Raw genomic sequence first — 23838 nt, 5'->3', positions numbered from 1 at the left:
GGGAAAATCAATCGCTCATGCAAGAATCGTCAATCTGGAAAAGGTGGATGCCCTAAATTACAAGGTAAAAGACTTCTTTAGTTTTAAGGGATGGGAAAATTTGTTTGTTCTAACCCCTCCAAAAGTTTATGAAGATCTTGTTCGCATGTTCTATGAAAATCTTCGCTCCCCCAAATTTGATAAGATTGAGTCCCTCATGCTAGGTCAGTGTATAATTCTAGATTGTTCTACCTTTGATTATCTGTTTAAGTGTAAAAGTTCCGGTTACTCTGCTCTATTTAAAAACTCTTGGCTAGAAGATTTAGGAGTGTCGTTTAAACAAGCCAAACAATGTCTTGCTGATTCCCTATCTGATCCCTTGCCCAATAAACTAGGACTTAGTGACATCAACTTTTAAACCCATGTTCTTTACCACATTGTTTCCGCCACCATACTTCCCATAACAGGATCCTACACCACTCTATCTCAAAGAGACACTTTTTTGGTCTACTACCTTCTCACCAAGCATAAAGTGAAGTTGTGCTCTTGTGTAATCAATTTTATGATAGAATGTGCCGAAGAACCATCGATTCTTCCCTATGGGATGGTTATCACTCACCTCCTCGAAGCCTTCAATATCCCTCTCTCAAACTACCCCTATGCGTCTATCTCCAAGTGTTATAACAATAGAGCGTTTGTCAGCATGGGGTATGTTGTTGTGAATAGTGCTTGGATAAAGAAGCAGGAAATTGAAGCCAAAGTGATTCCCTCTAGCTCCAAGGTAAAGGTTGATACTTCTTAGGCTGATGTCAACAATCCACAATTGCTTGCAAAGATTACTGCACTTGACGACAAGCTAACTGCCATCAAAGATCTGATCTTGATAACTCAGTCTTCAGTTGTTGATATCTACGAAGGTGCTAAGGAAACAGGTTCCGATGTGTCCAAGCTGAGAGTCATGGTTCAGGAGACTACAGAAAAGACAATAAAAGCCTTCAAGGAAGTTCATGATCGTGTTGATAGAATCTCTGTCACAATGAATGCAAGCTTTGACCGTCTCAAGGAAGCCATCTGCAATACCCTTACCTTCTTTCTTCATCGCTAATTAATGTTGGTTATGTCAAGACAATGTTTTTTGCTCATGTCCTCGATGTTTGTTTTGTATGCTTGCATGTTTTTTCTGGATGACTGTAATTATTAAACTTATTATCTGCGAGTAATTAAACTTGCTTAGCCCTCTTTTTGAGCGATGCCAAAGGGGGAGAAAGGATCAACTAACTTGTAGGTAAATTTGAGTCAACTAGCTGGGAAGGGTCGACAAGTCGACTAACTAGAAAAGAGTCGACCGACCAACCCACATGAAAAAGGCAACAAGTTGCAGGTAAATTTGAATCAACTAGCTGGGAAGGGTCGACAAGTCGACTAAGTGGAAAAGAGTCGACCAACTAACTCACATGAAAAAGGCAACAAGTTGAGGTGGAGCCGACTCAAAAGACCTGACAACAAGTTGAGGGGGAGCCGACTGAAGACGAAAAAAATAGGGAAGTAAATTGAATTAAGTTATTTTGTCATCATCAAAAAGGTGGAGATTGTTAGATATATGTTTTAATGATGGAAAAATAACTTACTTCTATTGCAGAAAAATAACTCCAAAGAAGGATGTCAGAAAGAAAAGTGGAAGAGTATGAATAAAGAAGAAATCAAGATATTGTCCAAGTTCCAGAAAGATTGATTAAGGAATGAGATTCTACTAAAGATTCAGAAGCAAGGATTAAGGAGTAAATCATCCCATGATTACTAGCATCAAGGAAAACAAATATTTGATTCCAGTTATTTACGGAAGGCATAGCAATCAATCTGCATGGAAGATTTGCGGAGGATAATCAATCACATCCATCAAAGAAGCAACGGTTATCACGCCAATCTTTAGGGACCAATTATAGAAAGTTACTCTCTTATTCTTTGAAGAAATCTATCAAGATTGATTCTAAGGGTCAATTCCCTTGGGTTGCTCATCATCTAAGGATCTATCATACAGAGAAGACTGGCAATCAAATCACATATATACAACAAGAGGCTCAACGTAAGCATATATATTGATCAAACCATTTACCACTCTTTTTGTTCTACTCCAAACAAGCATTGTAGTTTATTCTAGATTTACTGTGTAACTAGGGAGAAATGAAAGAGAAAAGAATTGCTAGTGAGGCATTGTATCAAAATCAAGAAAAGAACATACATAGTGAAGAAATTTTTGGTGTATAACAACATTAACATACATGTACCAAAGATTTAAAATACTCAGAAGAGAACTCCCATGCAACCCAACGGGACTAGAGTAGGATTCACATTGAATCCGAACCATTATAAAACATCCGGTGCCATTTACTTTTTGCAATTCATTTTCTGTACTTACTTCATATCTACCTCACGTAAAGGATTCAGTCGACTAACAATAAAATTAGTCAACTACCAAGTGAAAGAAAAGATAGAGTTACAATTCACCCTCCCCCCCCCTCCCCCCCCCCCTTGTACTTTCAAGTATGAGTTGAGGTTTACTTAGCAGCACCTTCCTTATTTTCTCATTTTATATCCCTTTACTTTTGTACTTGTTAACTTTCTCATATGTCGTTGTCCTGTTATTTTACTTGCATTTTTTTCGTTATCTCATTATTTCTCATTACTTAACTGCACAAGTTGAATTATATGTCTTTTTTAGCCTCATCACTACCTCATCAGGTTTATGCTCGACACTTACAGAGTACATTGGGTCAGTTGTATTTTGGGTCAGGTTTATGCTCGACACTTGTGCAGATTCGGATATTGGTATCAGCAGAGTCCCGAGAGTTGCTTAACGGTTACCAGATAGACGACTCAAGTTAGAGCTGCACACCCTTCGGAGGCCTTAGAGTCATATTTCTATTTCTGTTGTACTTTTTTTACTTTCCATACAATATTTTATTTCTTTCAAGATAATGTATTTAGCAAACTCTAGTAGCTCATGTACTTGTGACTCCACGTCTTAGGATGGTTGATCGTGTGATGATCTTTAGATCTATTTGTATGCTTCTGAGTTATTATTGCATTATATTATTATCTTGTTATTCACCGTTAATTTCATTTCTTTTGTATTCATCATCTTGTGTTGCTTGCCTAGTAATCGGTGTTAGGGGTCATCACGACCCCGTGGGTTAGGATTTTGGGTCGTGACAAAATATTGTCCTAATTTTTTAACTATAGGAAAAATCCCTCTCTAAGGAGCTATAGACCATGGTGTGTTTGGAATACTGTTATAAATTCATTACTCTACTTTAGTTAACCTAGAAAATTGTCTTAAATTCATCGCTCTACTTTAGTCTTATTGGTTTGACGCCATCCAGCTCATCCAATTAGTCTTCAACCAATAATATAGGAAACATATTCTTAAGTAATATTTAAAATCTTTCAACCTTCTACGACATATATCCTCTTCGATGATCTATCTTCCTTACTACTAATGCACAAGAGATGAAAATGATGCATGATTGACTAGATTCTATAGTTTGAGATGGGAGAAATTTTTAGGAACTATCGTTTCAACTTCCTTTCTCCTCATGAGAATATTTGTAAAATTTTAGGCCAAACTGGTAGCCCTTGGCAATACATAGGTAATGGGAGAAATATTTAGTAGGAAACATTAGAGCCTGCTAGGAAATTTTAGAGCGTGCTTTAAGTTATTACTTCTAGGATTAACAAAGTAGAACGCCTAAAAAGCATATTGTATAGGTCAGTATTTTAAAATGTGGGGTATGACGACCCGATAGATCATTTTAAGTTCTATCTTCTCATTTCATGATTTGATACCTTATATAGTTTTATTTGATTATCTATGACTTGCGTGAGTGGTATGTTTTGATTTCCAAAAAGTTTAAATATGATTTTTCAAATAAAACTTGATTTTGAACTTTAAAATGGTGGGAGTTGACCACAATTAATATTTTTGGTAAACGACCTCGGATCTGCATTTTGACGATTTCAGTAGGTTCGTATGATGATTTGAGACTTGTATGCATGTTTGATTGGGGTCCCGGGTGACCCGAGACCGTTTCGACGCTTATTGTGACAAGTTGAAGATTTAAACTTAAGAACTTTGAAATCTTTGAGTTTTGATGGTTGATTCATAATGTCATTTTGGTGTTTTGAGCTAACGAGTGAGTTTGTACGAGGTTTATATACTTTAGTGAGTTTTTGGAGTGGGGCCCGGAGGGCTCGGATGAGTTTCGGGGTGATTTTCGGCCATTCTTGCACAATTTGTAGCAATTGTTGCTGGTGAATTGTGCATTGTGAATGCAGAGCTTGTCTCGCATTTGCATAGGGTGATTTGGGGCAGGGGATAATTACCTTTCGCGAACGCGGAAGGGTGACCATGAACGCAAAGTATAGGAGGGAGTTGACCTTTGCAAACGTGGGAGCCCTGACGCAAACACGTAGGCTTCTAGGCAGCTTAGGGCAGATGGAATTTACCCTTCGCGAACGTGTAGAGTGCGCCGCGAATGAGAAGGCTTGGGGGGGAATTGCCTTACGCGAACGCGAGATGGGCTTCACGAACATGGGGGTCCCTTCATAAACATGAAGAAGTAAGCTCGCCCAGGTATAAATAGGGCTGAAAATCGACATTTAGACACTTTTCACTATTTTGTAGACCTAGATCACGGATTGAGATTTTTTAGAGGATTTTCATCCCAACTTCTAAGGTTAGATATTTTTATCTAGTTTTGATTTATTTTCATCAATTTTTATAGATGTTTATCCATAAATCTAGTATTTTAAAGTGTAAAAAAAGGATTTTTGGGGAAACACTTATGAGAACTAATTTTGGGAATTTGGACCTTGATTTGAGGTCCAATATTGATGCATATCATATTTTTTGACTCGGGGGAGAATGCATAGATGGGAATTGGTCATAATCTCATATTTCGGCCATGTGGACCCGCATTAACTTTTGTTGATTTTTCTAAATTGGTTAAAGATCGAACCTTTTTGATACTACGTAGATCTAAAGCTTGTTTTAACTTGGATGAGCATTATTTGACTAGATTAGAGTTGTTTGGAGACTTGTGTTTAAGGCAAAGATGTGTTGGATTGTTGATTAATTTCAAAAAGAGGTAAGTATCGTGGTTAACTTTGATCTAAAAGAATTAGGATATTATTGGGTCTATTTGCTACATGAATTATATATTGGGGACGACGTATATGTAAGGTGATGAGTGTATATACGTTGTCAAACGTCAAAGCAAATGGATAGATATCACTACCCAAATCCCGCGATGGGGGTCGTGATGGCACCTAGTCTCTAAAACTAGGTAAGCCGAAATCACTTATCAACAATTAAATCGACAAAACATGAAATAATAAAATAGAGTTTAACATAAATGCGGAAATAGAGTTAATACAAGTCATAGTAGCTATAACCAATTCATCTCCCAGAACTAGATAGTACAGAGTCACGAGCTCTAATGAAAATATATAAGAATATCTCAAAGTACAATACTATTAAGATAATAAAATGACAGTATCAATATAAGGATAGGACTCCAAGGGACTGCGACGGTCAATGCAACTCTACATTGAATCCTCGCAGTCAAGTAAGCTCTCTTTGCCTAAGTCCGCTGCCTCCTACAGGTGGATCTGCACAAAAGATATGCAGAAGTGTAGTATGAGTGCATCATATTGATACACAGTAAGTATCATAACTAACCTCGGTGAAGTAGTGACGAATTTAAAGTCATGTGATACTCAATAGTCAAAATAACTTGTGCAATAAATCAAAGACTGACAACAAAAGTATAGCAAAAAACAATAGCAATAACCTCATCAGAATAAGTGTTAACACTTTAATGCAAGTAAAGGCTCGGTTTTAACAACAAGTCATCACAAAGAAATAGACACAAATAGCACCTCATGCCCATTTGTATCACAACAACAATAGCCACCTGTATCACTCCGCCCTGACAAAATTCACAACAGCTGCATGTATCGCTCAGTCCTGACAATATCACAATAGCCACCTGTATTGCTCTGTCCCGACAATATCATAATAGCCACCCTAATCGCTCCACCCTGACAATATCACAATAACCACCCGTATCGCTCCGCCCTGACAATATCACAATAGCCACCCCTTTTGCTCCGTCCAGACAATATCACAATAGCCACCCTTATCGCTCCGCCCTGACACTATCACAATAGTTACCCGTATCGCTTCGCACAACAACAACAGTGAAATACCACCGTTATACTCCACACAACAATAATCAACTCACACTATATGTACACATTTACCACAATATCACAAAATAATAATACAAAAGTTTCATCAAGAGATAAGCTCCCAACTTAGCAAGAAATTGCATAAGGACGTGACAATAATATAAAAGTGCGGAGGGGTATTCAAAAAATAAAGCATGACCATGTCTAAGTCAAATGTAACGATAATGATCATGTAATCACAAAGTAGTTTAAGCATGGTTCATATAAGTTACATTATCAAATTAACACATATTGATAGCCTATGGTCCAATCCATCCATAATCCACACATAACACCCGTGTATACTCTCGTCAACTCGTGTACACGTCATTTTTCATATAACATAATTAGGCAATTAAGGGCAGGGGTATTCCCCCACACAAGGTTAGGCAAGATACTTACCTCAAAAAAGCCAAATCAATACTATAGAAAGCCTTTATCTCGAAAATCGACCTCCGAACGGGTCAAATCTAGCCAAAATAAACTCAGTAATATCAAACACGGCTATAGAAATTGATTCTAATTAATAAAGCTCCAATTTTTATTAAAAATTAAAAAGTCAACTAAGAAGTCAACCCGGGCCCGCCTCCCGGTACCTGGCACAAGTCACAAATTTCTATCAACCATTCGAATACAAGTCCAGCCATACAAGTTTCATCCAAATTCGACTCCGAATTGGGGTTTAAATCTCCATTTTTCATGGTAGAAAAGTTTTGCCAAAATCCCTAATTTTCTTCACTTAGATTCATCATTCAAATACTAAAATTGGGGGTGGAATCATGAATAATAACCAAATCCGAGTCAAAAATACTTAACCTAATGGGAATCGTGAAAATTCCTCAAATATCGCCCAAATGCTAGCTCTCAATCTCAAAATATGATAAAATAACTCAAACCCTCGAAATAGAATACTTAAGTATCCGCCCAGTGATACCCTTCGCGATCGCGGGACCCAAGCTCTTGCCTAGTTGCTGCACCTATTACACGAACGCGAGGCCCCCATACGAACAAGAGGCTTACCTCTGATGAGCCTACGCGACCGCGGTAGCATACACGCGAACGCGATGGCCAAATGCATAGTACCCAGCCGGCCTTCCTCTAGGCGAACGCGATGCGCCGGTGGCAAACGCGGAGGCCACTATCCCCATGCTCCGCGAACACGACAACCATATCGCGAATGTGAAGAGAAAACATTGCCAGCCACCAAAACACGCTCCGTGATCGCAATACCCCATCCGTAATCGTGATGAACACCAAAACACTAGAAACCACCTAATCCAAAACAAGAGGAAATGGTCCAAAACCCATCTAAAACTCATCCAAGGCCCCCGGGACCCCGTCCAATCGCACCAACCAATCCCAAAATATAACACAAACCTATTCGAGGCCTCAAATCACAGAAACTAACATTAAAACCTCGAATCACACACAAATTAGAGCTACTATTTTAAATTTCTGAATTCCAAACTTACGCCGAACATCCTAAACAACTCGGAATGACCCCAAATTTTACGCAAGTCATAAATCACCATACAAACCTAATCCAAGGCTCGAAATCATAAATGGTTATTGATAACCACAAAGTTAACTATGGGTCAAACCTATGAACTTCTAAACCTTTAAATTGCAAACTTTTGCCAATAAGAGCCAAAACAACCTAGGAACCTCCGAGTCCAAATCCAAACATACGCCTAAGTCCAAAATCACCATTCGGACCTAACGGAACTATCAAAACTTTGATCCGAGATCAAATACACAAATGTAAAACTTTATCAATACCTCAAACTTAATGCAAGTAAGGCTCGGTTTCAACAACAAGTCATCAAAAAGAAACAGACATAAATAGCACCACGTGCCCACATTTGTATCATAACAACAATAGCCACCTATATCACTCCACCCTGACAAATATCACAATAGCCGCCCATATCACTCTACATTGACAATATCATAATAGCCACCCATATTGCTCTGCCCTGACAATATCACAATCGCCACCCTTGTCGCTCTGCCCTAACAATATCATAATAGCCACGTGTATCGCTCCGCTCTGACAATATCACAAAAGTCACCCTTATCGCTTCGTCCAAACAATATCACAATAGCCACCCTTATATATCTGCCCTGATAATATCATAATAGCCATCTGTATCACTCCGCACAAACACTGAAATGCCACCCGTATACTCTACACAATAGCAATCAACCCACACAACATGTCCACACGTGCCATAATATCACAAAACAATAATACCAAAGTTTCATCAAGAGATAGGCTCTCAACTTATCAACAAAGTGCACAAAGACATGACAATAACATAAAAGTGTGGAGGGTTGTTCAACAAATAAAGCATGACTATGGCTAAGCCTAATGTAGCGATCAGGATCATGTAGTCACAAAGTGGTTTAAGCATGTTTCATATAAGTTACATGATCTAATTTAGGCATATTAAGAGCCTATGGTCTAATTCGGTCATAATCCACACATAGCACCCATGTATATGCTTCTCACCTCGTGTGCATGTCGCTTTGTACATAACACAATTAGGCAATTAAGGCCAAATCCTAAGGGGTATCCCCTCCTCACTATGTTAGGCAAGATACTTACCTCAAACAAGCCAATCAATACTCTAGAAAGCCCTTGCCTCTCGAATCGGCCTCTGAACGGGTTAAATCTAGTAAAAAACAACTCAATAATATCAAATATGGCTATAAAAATTGATTCTGATTAATAAAGCTCTGATCTTATTAAAAATCAAAAGTCAACAAAAAATCTTGCCTTTTAGAAACTGACAAAAGTCACAAATTAAGAATACACATTCGAATACGAGTCCAACCATACAAGTTTCATCCAAATCTGACTACGAATCTTGGTTCAAATCCCAATTTTTCATTTTAATTTTTTTTTCCAAAATCCCTAATTTTCTTCACTTAGATTCATGCGATGACTAGTCGGTTATTTTTTGTATTTGAGCCTCGTTTCCCTATTTAATGCTCCCTGTATGTGTAATTGTTTTTATGTGACTTATGGAAATGGTTGGTTTAGTTCCGGAAAGGTTTTGGATTGAATTGGAACACTTAGTTTCTAGTTTGGAAGCTTAAGTTGGAAGGGTTGAACAAGTTTGACTTTTATGTATTTAACCGTGGATCGGAATTTTGATAGTTCTGTTAGGTCCGAATGGTGATTTTAGACTTAGGAGCATATCCGGATTTGGATTCGGAGGTTCATAGGTTGATTTGGCTATAATTAGCGAAAGTTGGGAAACATGAAAGTTTAGAACTTTATAGGTTTGACTCATGGTTGACTTTATTGTTATCAATGTATCTTTGGGATTTCGAGTCTCGAAATAGGTTCGTATGGTGAGTTGTGACTTGTGTGTAAAGTTTGAGGTTATTCCGAGTTGTTTAGGCATGTTCCGCGTAAATTTTGAATTCAAAAATTTGGATTAGTTCACAAGTTTTGGATTGACATGAGATTCGTCATTTTTATGTCATTTTGTGTGATTTAACATCTCGAGTAGATCCGTATTATATTTTGGGAATTGTTGGTGTGATTGGACGGGATCCTGGGGGCCTCGGGTGTGTTTCGGATGGGTTTTAAACCATTTTCTGTGTTTTGAAACTACTGGTTTTCTGATGTTCTAGTGTTCATCGCGATCGCAGATGGTTCTTTATGGCTGGAACCTTTTCGTTATTAGTGTTCGAGGTGTGGAGGACGTGATTGCGGTCACTGTGGAGCTTAAGCTTCTCGTTCGCGATCGCGTAGGGTCTATGTCAGGCAGGGAGGTTAGGCGGCTTGGCCTTCGCGTTAGCAGATGGGCGTCACATTCGTGCAGGCTTAGGAGTTGGTAAAGCGCAATCACGGGCAGTGGATCGTGTTTGCTTAGGGTCTTCTGAGGCAGCTTTTGGTTTGTTCTTCGTGATTGCGAAGTAGGTCCTGCGATCGTGAGGGTTATCACTTGGCAACTACTTATGAATTCTATTTCGAGGGTTTGAGTTATTTTATCATATTTTGAGATTAGAAGCTCGAATATTTGCGATTTTTAAGGGAATATTTACGATTTAGATTGGGGTAAGTGTTTTTGACTCAGATATGTTTATTATTCATGATTCCAACCTTGATTTTAGCGTTTGATTGGTGAATCTAAGTGAAGAAATTAAGAATTTTTGGTAAAAACTTTCAAAATGAAATTTGAGGTTTTGAACCCTGATTCGGAGTCGTAATCGGATGAAACTTGTATGGTTGGACTCGTATTAGAATGGGTGTTCGAAATTTATGACTTTTATCTGGTTTTGGGAGACGGGCCCGAGTTGACTTTTTGGGTTGACTTTTTGATTTTTATTCAAGATCAAAGCTTTATTGTTGAGATTATTTTCTATGGTTCTTATTGATGTTATTTTGGCTAGATTCGAGCCGTTCGGTGGTTGATTCATGCGGGAAGGGATTTTTAGAGTACTGATTTTGCTTGTTTGAGGTAAATATTTTTCCCAACCTTGTGTAGGGAAAATACCCCTTAAGATTTAGTCTTAATTGTTTATTTTGTTATGTGAAAAGTGACGTGTACATGAGGTGACGGGCGTTTACATGAGTGCTATATGTGATTTATGTTCGGATTAGACCGTAGGCTATTAATATGCCTTAAATGGATAATGAACTTTATATGAAACATGTTTAAACCACTTTATGACTCCATGGTCATGATCACTTCATTGACTTAGCTATAGTCATGCTTTATTTGTTGAACACCCCTCCACACTTTTATGTTACGTTATGTCCTTGTGCACTTTATTGATAAGTTGCAAGCTTATATCTTGATAAAACTATGGTATTATTATTTTATGATATTGTGGAACATGTGGACATGCTGAGCGGATTTATTAGGTGTTTCAGCACGAGGTATTTTCCGTGCGATTGTGTCTATTGTTGTGCGCGTGGGGCAAAATAAGGGTGGCGTTATCTTGGACTACCCACATGGAGAAATAAGGGTGGCGTTATCTTGGACTACCCACATGGAGAAATAAGGGTGCTGATATGTGCATGTGGCAAAATAAGGGAGGCATTTTATTATTATGTGCACATACAGCAGAATAAAAGTGGCATTGTTGATGATGTTATATGATATTTCGGGGTGTCTTATTTGATGTTGTTTTTCTGTTGTGACGGGGTTGATATTGTGACCACATACTTGTTTCTTAAGGTTTCCGACTTGTACTTCTATGAGTTATTAGTTGTTTTTGACATGCTATCACATTCCCCACTACTTTTAATTTTTTGTTGACGAAGATGGATTTTACTACATTGAGTTGTTATCACACGTGCCGAAGAGATTGCTATTATTGTTTTCAATTATACATTCTGTTGTGAGTTTCTTTTGATATATTTTGCACATGCTATTTGAATAGTGAGTATTACATGACTTGAACCTCGTCACTACTCCATCAAGGTTAGTCTTGATACTTATTGGGTACCGATTGTGGTGTACTTATACTACGCTTCTGCACATTTTTGTGCATATCCAGGTACTTCAGATCGGGTTGATCGATAGGGAGGCATTATGTTTATTGGAGACGTCAAGAAATCCCTGCATGTTCTGTTTGGAAGCCTCGGAGTCACCCTTTTTACTTTATTTTTACTATTTATGTATTTCGAGCAATGCTGTACTTTGAGATATTCTCGTGCATTCAGTTAGAACTCGTGACTTTGTACTACCTAGTTCTGGAGATATGTTTTGATGATCTCCGTTTAGGCTTATATTACGTTTATTTCCGCATTATGTTAAACTCCGCTTTATTCTATCATGTTTGTCACGACCCAAAATCGGGGAGCGCGACCGGCGCTCAACCGAGTGAACCCGCCCAAGCAAGCTTGTTAAATTTCCTTCTACCCAAACTCATCTATGAATAAGGATAATACATATTTTCGTTAATTAGAAAATAAGGTAATCATGTCTACAATACCAATTCATTACCATTAGTTACTCCATTAATAAGTCTCAAAACACACAAACACACCTCTTCATGGTTCAAAGTGAAACAAGTGATTTAATCACAACACAACTTGTTTAACATTCCCAACACCCATACATAACCCACACTTAGTCTATGGAGCCTCTAAAAATACCAAAGAGTACAATGATAGTATCAGCAATAAGGCTCCGGCTATACCTCAAAACACGATAACACATACGAAACAAAAGATGCACAACCCCGGAATGAGATGGGGCTCACCAAGTCACTCGGGAAGAATGAGCACTGCTGTCACTGGTCAGTATCCTCCGCTGTGGAACCACCTGCATCCATTAAAGATGCAACACCCCCGGCAAAAGGGACGTTAGTACATGTCAAATAGTAGTAGTATGAAAACCAAACACCAATTTAAGAACTCAAAATTATAGTATGAATATGATGAATCAAGGCGACAACAGAATATCATAGAAAGCCGTTTAAACCAAAGCAAGCTTATCAAGAGCTGCCATTAACATTTATAGAATTTAAGATGAGATCCTCTATAACCATTTTCACATAAAGCGGCTCCGCTGCCTCACCCCAATGTATGCATGTGGAGGTGTAAGCACAATACCAAAACTCTACTCAAGCGGCCCTGCTGCCTCACCCCAATGTATACGGGTGGAGGTGTAAACATAATACCTATTTCATACAAAGAGGCCCCGTCGCCTCACCCCAATATATACGAGTGAAAATGCATCAACGATACCAATACCTACACAAAGCGGCCATGCCGCCTCACCCCAATAGATACATGTGGGTGGTGGTGCAACAACAATACCAAAACCGTACACAAAGTGACATTGCCGCCTCACCCCAATGTAATCGGGTGGAGGTGTAATCCCAATCACAATCTCTTCACAATTTAGCATAATAATTTCCACATAAATCACGACTTGGAATCATAGCATGTAGATGCACAATCCATAGTTTAGAACACATCCTCAATTTATAATACAATATGATAAGACCATTTAAAACACGAATTGAACATATATCTTTGTTACAAAACTTATTCGGAATACTCGATTTGTAATAAATATCTTGGAACTTACAAGGATATTGGGGTTCCAATTCTTAAAGAAGAGTTTAGCCAACATACCTCAATTGAGCTTTCTTAAACTCTAAAATATTCCGGAATTCTTAGCAACTTCAATCTATTGTAGAAATATAACAAGTTGAACCAAAATTAGGAAGATGAATAGTTCTAGCTCATTTGAGCATTTTATCAAACACTATGCGTGCGTTAAAGTTTCAAGGTCCTTTTATAGAGGATTCCATCATCCCACAACCCATTATTTACCATTTTTAGCTCACAATCTTTCTACACCTTTTGATAACACATGCAAGCAAAATAAACAGCTCCCATACCCAAGAATTATTTTGCTAATTTCCCATTCTTAGACAAAATTCGAAATTGAGGGTTAGGGTGTAGAATCTTACCTCTAGGATGAAGACCTAGTGAGTTTTTCTTGTTAATCTCCAAAGATTCGAGCAAGAATTGAAGGACAATTTGTTGAAGACCAGCCTCTCACTCTAGGGTACTCTCTCACTCTCAAAATGTCAGATCTTAGCTAAACAATGGTCCTTTGCGTGTATTTAACGAAATAGGGTCGGGTTATAAAAATCCAAAAATGAAGCTCCGGAACAGGATATGCGGTCCGCATATCGACCGCACAATTTGGTGCCAAAACTGGAAAACATCTGCCTGGGTCTGCGGTCACTATGCAGCTCGCATACCTGTTCTATGGTCGCATAATGAACCGTAGAACAGTTCTGCAGTCGCATAGTCGATCACAGAATGGCATCCAACCCAGCCCATACATGCCTCACTCTACGGCCATTATGCGGCCCACAGAGTGATTTTGCGGTCGCATAATGGACCCAGAAACGCATTTCTCTGCCAAAAACTTTCCTTTACTCCTCAATGCATTGTTCGAACCAAAAAGTCCGAGCCGCGGCGAGCTTGCGAGATTATTTTTTCTTTTGTGAATTTTTATAGGGCCTTACAATGTTTTGCTGATTTTAGTCTTGATTAGTGATCAGCTTACCTAGTTTTAGAGACTAGGTGCCATCACGACCCTTATGGTGGGAGCCGGGTCATGATAATTCATCATTCAAATGATAAAATCAAGGAAAGAATCATGAATAATAACCAAATCCGAGTAAAAAACACTTACCCTGATCCAAATCATGAAAATCCCCTCACAAATCGCCCAAATTCGAGCTCCCAATATCAAAATATGATAAAATAACTCAAACCCTCGAAATAGAATACTTAAGTATCTGCCCAGTGATGCCCTTCGCGATTGCGGGACCTACTTTGCGATCACAAATGCCAGCTCTTGCCCAGCTTCTACCCATTCTACACGAACGTGATGCCTCCCACACGAACGCGATACTTACCTCTACTGAGCCAATGCGAACACAGTAGCATACATGTGAACGCGATGGCCAAATGCATGACACCCCCAACCAACCTTCCTCTATGCCCACGCGATGCCCAGGTCGCAAACGCGAAGGCCACTGCCCCATGCTTCGCCAACGCGATAACCCCATCGCAAACGCGAAGAGAAAATATCATCTGCCACCAAAACACTCTCCGCAACCGCGTTGTCCTATCCTTGATCACGATGAACATCAGAAAACCAGAAACCGGCGGATCCAAAATGAGAGAAAATGGTCTGAAACCCATTTGAAACACACTTGAGGCCCCCGAGACCCCGTCCATCACACCAACCAATTCCAAAATGTAACACGTACCTACTCGAGGGCTCAAATCACACAAAAATAACATCAAACAACGAATCGTACACCAATTCAAGCTTAATGAACTATTTCAAATTTTCGAATTCAAAACTTACGCCGAACATGCCTAAACAACTCGTAGTGACCCTAAATTTTACAAACAAGTCATAAATCACCATACGAACCTATTCCAAGATTCGGAATCACAAACAGACATTGATAATCGTAAATTCAACTATGGTTCAAACCTATAAACTTCTAAACCTTCAAATTGCCAACTCTCGCAAATAAGAGCCAAAACAGCCTAGGAACCTCCGAATCCAAATCTGGACATACGCCTAAGTCCAAAATCACCATCCGGACCTAACAAAACTTTAAAACTCCGATCCGAGGTTAATATACAAAAGTTAGACTTGGTCAACACATCCAACTAATGCTTCCAAACTAGGAACTAAGTGTTGCAATTCAATCCAAAACCTCCTCGAAATCAAACCAACCATCCCCGCAAGTCACATAACAACAAATACACATAGGGGAAGCATCAAATAGGGAAACATGGCTCAAATACACAAAACAATCGACCGGGTCGTTACAGTAGAACTAGTTTATTTCATGTCTTATTTATTACATGCTCTGACATGTTCCGTGCCTTTATCTATTACATGTTTTACTTGTCACATGCTTTACTTGCTATATGCCTTTACTTGATTACATGCTCTTACATATTGTTGACGACCAATTTTGACCCTTTCTTTTTTATTATTAATTTAATATGCTTCCAAATCAATAATAGTATAATAAAGTATATTCCGACTATTTATATTATTTTATTTCTAAAACTACCACATATTTTTATATAATAACAATGAAAATAACTAGTAATTTTAATTGTATATTTATAATTATATTACTAATATAATTTCAGAAGCTATGTTCATAAATCACCTTTATTTCGAAATTAATTGATTAATTGGCTATTCATAAAATTCTCCAATATATATAATTAACTAATTATTTTAAATATAAAATTAACTTATAAATATATACACATGTAGTAGATCATTAATAATATTTTTTATGGTGAATTATTATGATTAAGGAAGTGTTAATTAAATTAATTATAATTAAATAAGGTTTAAAAACATAATGGGATATGCTTGCAAATTCCCAATTTTTATTTTAATTTGTTTTACGTTTAATCTCCTGTTTAGCTTTACACCCAGTGAAAGGCCCAAATAATTTGGCCCAAAAACCTCCTGACCTGGTCCGAAATCCCTGGCCCAGCTCCCCCTCTCCATCTCAGCGAACTGTGCTCCCCTTGGTGCGCCAATCACTGTTTGCCACATCACCCACTAGTCCCCCTCACAGAAGAAACACAATCCTATTCCTTGATCCACTCCTCATCAAACGGTCACCCTTTTTCCCTTTAATTCATTTTTCTTACTTCTCACCCATTTATCTTGGCCAGACGATCTCTACTAATTTAACGGCCCCTGAAATTACCTATTTTATTAATTTTTCCCTAAATCTCCAGCCGTTGATCAAAGATGATCAACGGATCGCTTTTATCCAAACCCCAAATGCCCCTTTAACCTTAGGGTCAAAACCCTTCCCATTTCCCTACAGACATCCGCCCTCATATTTTCCCACTTCACTCTCTCCTCTCACCTCTATTAACCACTAAACCCTAACGGCGACCGGTGGTCCGCTATGGATCTCCCTCCTCTCTCCTCATTTTCATATCACCTCTCCTCTCTCCCTCACCCTCCATCACATCTACGAAGATCAACAGAGATCTTAGAAGCATTAACAATAATTCCTTAGGTCACCCACGTGGGTATCTCAAACATCTAGTGGCCGTGTGGGATTCCCCTGCATGAACCAGTAAACATCTTGCCTCCCCAGTTTGCTGCTCAATAGAAGGTCAGCAACCTTCTTCAATTTCTCTCGTTTCTTTTCTCTGCATGGTGCATGCCTAGTAACTTTAATACCCTAAATTAATGCATGACTTGTGAAAGTTTGTCTGGTCTGTTATGTTCTAATGTTCGATTGAGGAATTATTTTGTTAAGTTTAAAGATTAGGGTAATGTCAGTTATATGTTCGTAGATTCTGTCCTTAAATATCAGTGTAGACATCATGCCCTAAATCAGATGCATGTTGATATTATATTATCTTATGAGAGCTATGTCTGATCATGTTATGCCCTATGTTTTAATACCATGTCTGCCTTAAGAATTTTCAAAGGGCTCTCTGTTAAAGTTTAGGATTTTGCCTGTGGATTTTGTCGATGTCATGCCTTAGGGGATGGTATGTCTTATTGATCTTTACACAACAACATGCTGTCAATTGTTTCCTGCATGGTGGAGTTATATTCTCTCAATTCTGAGGTCTTAAACACTTGTTCTAGTAAGTCTGCGCATGTGAAAGATGAAGTGAGTATAATATGTGATGGTTAATATTTTTGAGATATTAGAAGAAGCAAATAGCCAAGCCTGTATGCCATGTCTCTTTGTGTGAACCAATGTGAAGCATGCAATGAATTTATTCTTACTTCCCTGCTGTTTTAAACCATGACTGCAAAATATTATTCTCTTGTATGCTTAAGATTTATATGAATTCATGGTATAGACAAACTTTTCCTAGAAACTATGAATATATGTTTGCTACTGACAATGTGAATCAGATTTGGAGTTGATAAATGAGTAAGTTTAATTAGAAGAACCTTTGCCTTGACTAACACTTACTTTTTCATTACTAGATATAAGAATTCTACCTCCCCGATTTCCTCCTCCCCTGTGAGTCTTAGTTATGTTAAAGGACTAATAAGTTGCTATAATTGATTCTATCTTTGTGAAGCAGCAAGTAGATGAGCATGCCTCTGTTGTTTCCTTTAGGATGAATGATAAGGACATTCCTTTTGCTATACATGTTCTGGGATCTAAATAAATCTAGAACAAGACCGCTAGTGTTAATAAGTTTATATGATTTCCATGTTTGACCAAAATCATCTGGAAATCTATTGCCTGACTAGGATATAGAATGGATGAGTATTGCATGTCTTAGTTCACTGGAGTCGGCTGGTACCTTGTATGCATGTGTGATTCTCATAAGTAGACATGCCTTGATTTCAAACTAATCTCCAAGAACGTCTAAATGCTCATGTGTTCTGTTTGATGCATTTAAGACATTACTCTGCAACCCGTAAGACTTAAAACTGGAAACTTGCAAGTTATGATGATTGTTTGGTGTTTGCATGACAATCTGTTAGTATAGCCTGCTAGTTAGTGACACCTCTTGTGTTCAAATTCCCCATAGAGGAACTGGGGTTAATGGTTACTGATATTCACTGTGTAGTTGACATCATCAAAAGGGGTCCCCTCACACGCACTGCTAAGGGTCCTTCAGACCCTTATAAACTCTGAAATGCTAGGGGATCCAAGGGAAACCTTTTGGGAGCATGTTCTAAAGGGGGTTAGTGGTCCTTGACCTCCGCTCATCTTTGGGGAATTATACACAATGGTTAACCTGATTTTCTTTCGTTCATTTAGTGTTACATTAATGCATTGTAGTGTTTCATTACTGCATTGTTTCATTACTGCATTTCTGCCTTCAGCTATTCTTTTAATTAAATGAGCAATACTAATCCAAATCTTCCCCTCGTTTGCATGAACACCTGCTGGGCCAGCGGAGTTCGCTTAGAACTCTGGCCCAGTTCAAATGAACTGCGCTGCTACTGCACTTGATTCTGGACCTGTTGTCTCTCAGGTTTTCTGATGGTCCGCTAGAGCTAATAGGCCTGATTAAGTTATCAGCCCCAAAAATGAAGAGTCTAGTTTTCTTGAACTTATCTTCCTCTGCAGATTTTTGTATATTCATGTTTATGATGAACTAACGATATTAGTGGATGCTTATTTATTTTCGTTTGGTATGATTAATTACGAATTAACTTTAATACAACAACTCACGTAGGATAGAAATACGCATGTTTTGATCAGCGTTCTCATTTTATAAAACTCGTAACTTTAAGAAGTAATGCATATTAGCTAGTCACCCATGAATTGTTTTTTTACCAAATTTCCTCTAACGTTTTCTCATCAAATATTTGTAGAATTGATTTTAAATGGATAAGGCAAAAGGTTTAAGAGCAATCGACCATTTTTAGAAAGCTGGAAGTGGGCTAACGCTTTTAAAGAAAACGTGCAGAGAAAGTATAGGGTCCTGCCTAGTTTTTATGATAAAAGATACCACTCTTTTAAAGCTTAAGTGAAACGTCCCAACTAACTATTTCAAAACCAATAAGGTATATCTTACATATCATATACAAATCTATATATTCTATATATAAAAGAGGGACATGAAGGATGTGATGTGGCATCTCAATAGTGTATGAATCCTCTTTATCCTTTTCCTCATTTTTTTGAGGTTTTCCTTTCATTTTGTCCATTTTAATTGTTTAAAATTTAAAATCCATATCATAACGTCACACCTCTTCATTGGGGGTTATGACTCTTCAAGTCTATAACCTCCACTATTTTAATGTCTTAAAAATAATTGTCTTTATTTTGGCTAAATTCTTTCCATGTGTATTTAAACTCCACACACATTGATATCCTTATTCCTCAATAAATAATGTTATCCAGATTGACTTTCACTTATTAACTGTTTTCTCTTTCACTGAATATTGGCATATATGATTTATTGGGCAAATGATGTATTTTTCTGTACTATGCATCTCATACCAGTGTTTCTGCTTCAAACTTCACAGGTAAGTAATTAATACTTTATTTTCTACTGTTCATTTCTTCTCCTTTCTCTTTCACTTTAACAAAATGTGGGATTTATGTGATTTTGCTTTAATGTAGGTGTAAGCCTCATGAATGTTAATTGTTAGAATACGATATTTGTATGTATTTTGGGTGCGATCATCCTTGAGCACATTAAAGATAAAAAGAAATTAAAAAGACAAAAAGGACTTTTTCCATTTTTAAAAAATAATATTAGGATAACAAGTAAAGCAAGTGATAACAACGTTCGTAAAGTTCTCCTATTAACCTGAAGCTTAGACCATATCAAACTCCAACAAAATAAACCTTCAAAAGATATATACATCAAATACTACTATTTTTTTACTTAAAAATAAATTACAGCACAATAACTATTGAAGAACTAATATCATAAATGTGTAAATATTACACTGCAAGATCTTCACATAAAGGATGGAAGTCTTGGAATTTGGCTAAGAATGAAACTGAAAGTGGAAGAAATAGATTTTTCATGTAGTAAAAGCGTGAATTCAATTTTTTTAGATTTAATTTTCTTCTAATAAATATAATATCATAAATTATAATAACAAAAAAATGTAATAAAAATACATTAACACTATACATTCTGTTGAATTTTCAATTTCAGTGTCTTATAAAGTAACATGATGCTTGTACATATTTCATTTGTTTTTAATTGTGATAGTATCATTTGTTGGTAAGGTACATGATATTATCCAATTAAGGCAAATTGGACAACAAGAGGTATAACCAAAGTTAATAATTAATATTCGTTGTTGACGAAAACATATTTTATCTTTATTAATTATCTTATCTCCATACATCAAGATTTCAGATGACGTCCCAAGTTTTCATATTGATCGATGAGATTCTAAGAAAGACTATGTTGTATACCGTGATGTTAAAGGTTCTGTACATTTGAATATCATTAAAAAAAAAGAGAGAGAAAAAGCAAGAGTCAATGATTTTTAGAGAGAAGTAATTTACTTTGAGAATATAATTTTATCAAAGAATGATTTATCATGTTACCGTTGGAGAACATTCATTTTCCTCTTTTAGCAAGATAACTTAGAATTATTTTATTCATACTTACTTTGCTATAGCATACATTAGATATTATTTGTAAAACACGAGAAGAAAATATCAAAATACAAGTATTATATTATTTACTCAATCTTGATGACTTTTGAATTCTTTGTGAATAATTTTAAGCCACTTATTTGATATGTAAAAGATTGATCTTTTTAATTATAAATTAGAACATACTTCCTCCGGTCCATTTTAAGTAATTGTTTGGTTGTTTTTACACATATTAAAAAATTCACCTTTTAGCATTAATTAACTATATAATCGGCCATATTAACCTTAATTTGTTCATTGAAAATATAACAAATACTCCTAGACACTATACTCCAAGGGCAACTATGAAAAAAAGAAGTTAATTCTTTCTTGATATTTGAAAAAATTAAATATTATGGGCCAAAAAAAAAGGCCAAAAAATCACTTAAAATGGACCGGAGGGAGTAACTATTTAGACAAATTTTAATTACTTTCATTATCGCGCGAAGCGTGGATAAATTAACTAGTTATTTTATAAAACGCAGTCGTATTTATGAGTTTATAATCCTAACCATTTTCTCTCACATTTTACTTAGTCCGCTCTTTATCATCTTTTAAAGTAACATTCTTTACCTAACACTTTTTCTCACTCTATTTTTGCCAAATAAAATTCTCAACCCTTCCAATCATTCTCTTTTAAAAAAACCATTATTTAAATAATTATTCACTTTTCTAAACTATGTTTATAACCATAGTACTAGTTTTAGATCACGTAGGTAGATTTTAAGGATTCACTTAATGACTTTCGATTATAATTTAACTCCTTTTTAGTAATGATTGGAGTATACATAATTCTTTTCCCCACTTTTAGACTATGTTTAAGGAACTACCCTTTAAGTAGATTTTAAGGATGCCTTACACCTTCCCCTTAGAATAACTTGAACCCTTAACTAGAATCCCATTGGTTTAAAAGACTATTAAGATTTGATCTTGACTTAACTCATAGGTACTCTAATATACCTTACAATATTATATGGCGACTCTATAATTTTAATGAACCTCAGAATTACCATAATGTTGAAACTTGTGTAAAAATTAGCCGCAACACATATTATATGCCTTTATTGGATACATGTTTTTTTTGCCAAATGATTTTACTTGTTCATGCTTTTACTTAATAAATGCCTTTACTAGAGCATGCCTATACTTGTTTCACAACATACTTGTTTCATGCCTTATTTCACCTATGCTATGTTGGGGATTGTGCGATCATTTGATCGTTTGCGTGTTAATAATCTTGTTTGGATCCTTATTGCATTACATGAGTAAGATTAGCTCAAGAATTTGGGATCTGCCATTAATTCTTATTCATGCTCATCCTTTCTTTAGTAAATTATGCTTATTTGTTCTCCTCGATGGTTATTATGAATTTCGCTATATTTGGATATGTTATTAGATGATTCTGTGCGAATTAATATGTTGGATCAGGTTGCCGCTGCAATTATATTATGATAAGGACCGGGTTTCTCATTATAATAATAGTATGGCCATGGGATCGGGTTGCCGCCGCAATAATATTTGTGTGTTTGTTGGATCGGATTGTGCGCCATAACGTATGTGTTATGAAATGTTGGTTTTGTTTGTGATATAACCTTTCTTGTGGGCTTTGGCTATGTTAATTATGGATATTGTTTCTTCCCTATTGATTTGAGTTGATGAAAACGGTTTTGGTTGTGCTATTCAATAAACGTGATTATCACTTTTGTTATCGAATTTTCTTACTGTTTTCTGCCTTTTGTTCCTGTTATTATTACTGTTATCTCTACTGCTATTTTTGTTGCTTATTAATTGTACAGATTTATATGGTAAGTGTCTTGTCATAGTTTCGTCACTATCTCGTCGAGGTTAGACTCGATACTTACTAAGTACATGGGGTCGATTGTACTCATATTATATTTCTACACTTTTTGTGCGAATTCTGGTGCTGGTCCTAGCAGCGTTCACAGGGGGGCATTGCTTGGTTATCAGGGAGACTTGAGGTAGTGCTGCTTTCCCGTCCGCAGACTCTAGAGTCACCTTTACTGTCATTAATTCTATTTTTTCTTGTATCAAACAATATTACCTTTTTATGTAGACGACATTCAATTTTAGACTTATTTATATACATTTCTAATTTTCACTCTTTTTCTATATTATTATGTTGTTTTCCTTTAGTCTAGTTTCCTTATTTTTTGTTAAGTGTTGTCATACCTAGCAAGCGGTGTTAGGTTTCATGACAACCCCATTGATTGAGATTTTTGGATCGTGATAAGTTGGTATTAGAGTACTAGTTTGCATATGTCTCACGAGCCATGAGCAAGTTTGGTAGAGTCTTGAGGATCGGTACAGAGATGTCTGCACTTATCTTCGAGAGGCTATAAGGCTTTTAGGAAACTTGTTATTATAGGTATTATCTCAACTTGTTATAGAGATGTTTCGGTATTGTTTGATCTGGGTTCTACTTATTCATTTGTGTCTTTATATTTTGCATCACACTTGAGTATGCCTCGTGATTCTCTTGATATTCCTATTTTTGTATCTACACCGATTGGGGATTCTATAGTAGTAGATCGTGTTTATCGGTCTTGTGTTGTTACTATTATTGGCTTTGATACTATATTTTATCTCTTGTTGTTAGATATGGTGAATTTTGCGGTCATTCTTGGTATGGATTAGTTGTCCCCATATCATGCTATCTTGGATTGTCATGCGAAAAATATGACTTTAGCTATGCCAGAGTTGCCTAGATTAGAGTGGAGAGGGACCCTTGGTCATTCTACTAGTAGGGCGGTTTCATTCTTGAAGGTTCGACGCATGGTTAAGAAGGGATATTTAGCGTATTTGGCTTACATTCGAGATTATAGTGCAGAGGTTCCTTCGTTGGACTCAGTACTGGTGGTAGGGAGTTGCCAGAGGTGTTTCCTGCAAATTTACTAG

The 23838-nt window shown here is 36.9% G+C and overlaps 1 long non-coding RNA gene across 1 annotated transcript; it reads left to right on the top strand.

Annotated features, from left to right (window-relative positions):
• Positions 1-16622: 16622 nt before the first annotated feature.
• On the top strand, positions 16623-22630 carry LOC142178943 (uncharacterized). Its single transcript, XR_012707107.1, has 2 exons — positions 16623-19787; positions 22351-22630. It is a non-coding gene; the product is annotated as an uncharacterized LOC142178943 (long non-coding RNA).
• Positions 22631-23838: the final 1208 nt, after the last annotated feature.

Source organism: Nicotiana tabacum, unplaced genomic scaffold (assembly GCF_000715075.1).
Source record: "Nicotiana tabacum cultivar K326 unplaced genomic scaffold, ASM71507v2 Un00082, whole genome shotgun sequence".
Classification (NCBI taxonomy): domain Eukaryota; kingdom Viridiplantae; phylum Streptophyta; class Magnoliopsida; order Solanales; family Solanaceae; genus Nicotiana; species Nicotiana tabacum.
Note: the sequence above shows the minus strand (reverse complement) of the source record. Positions and strands in the feature narration are given on the sequence as shown.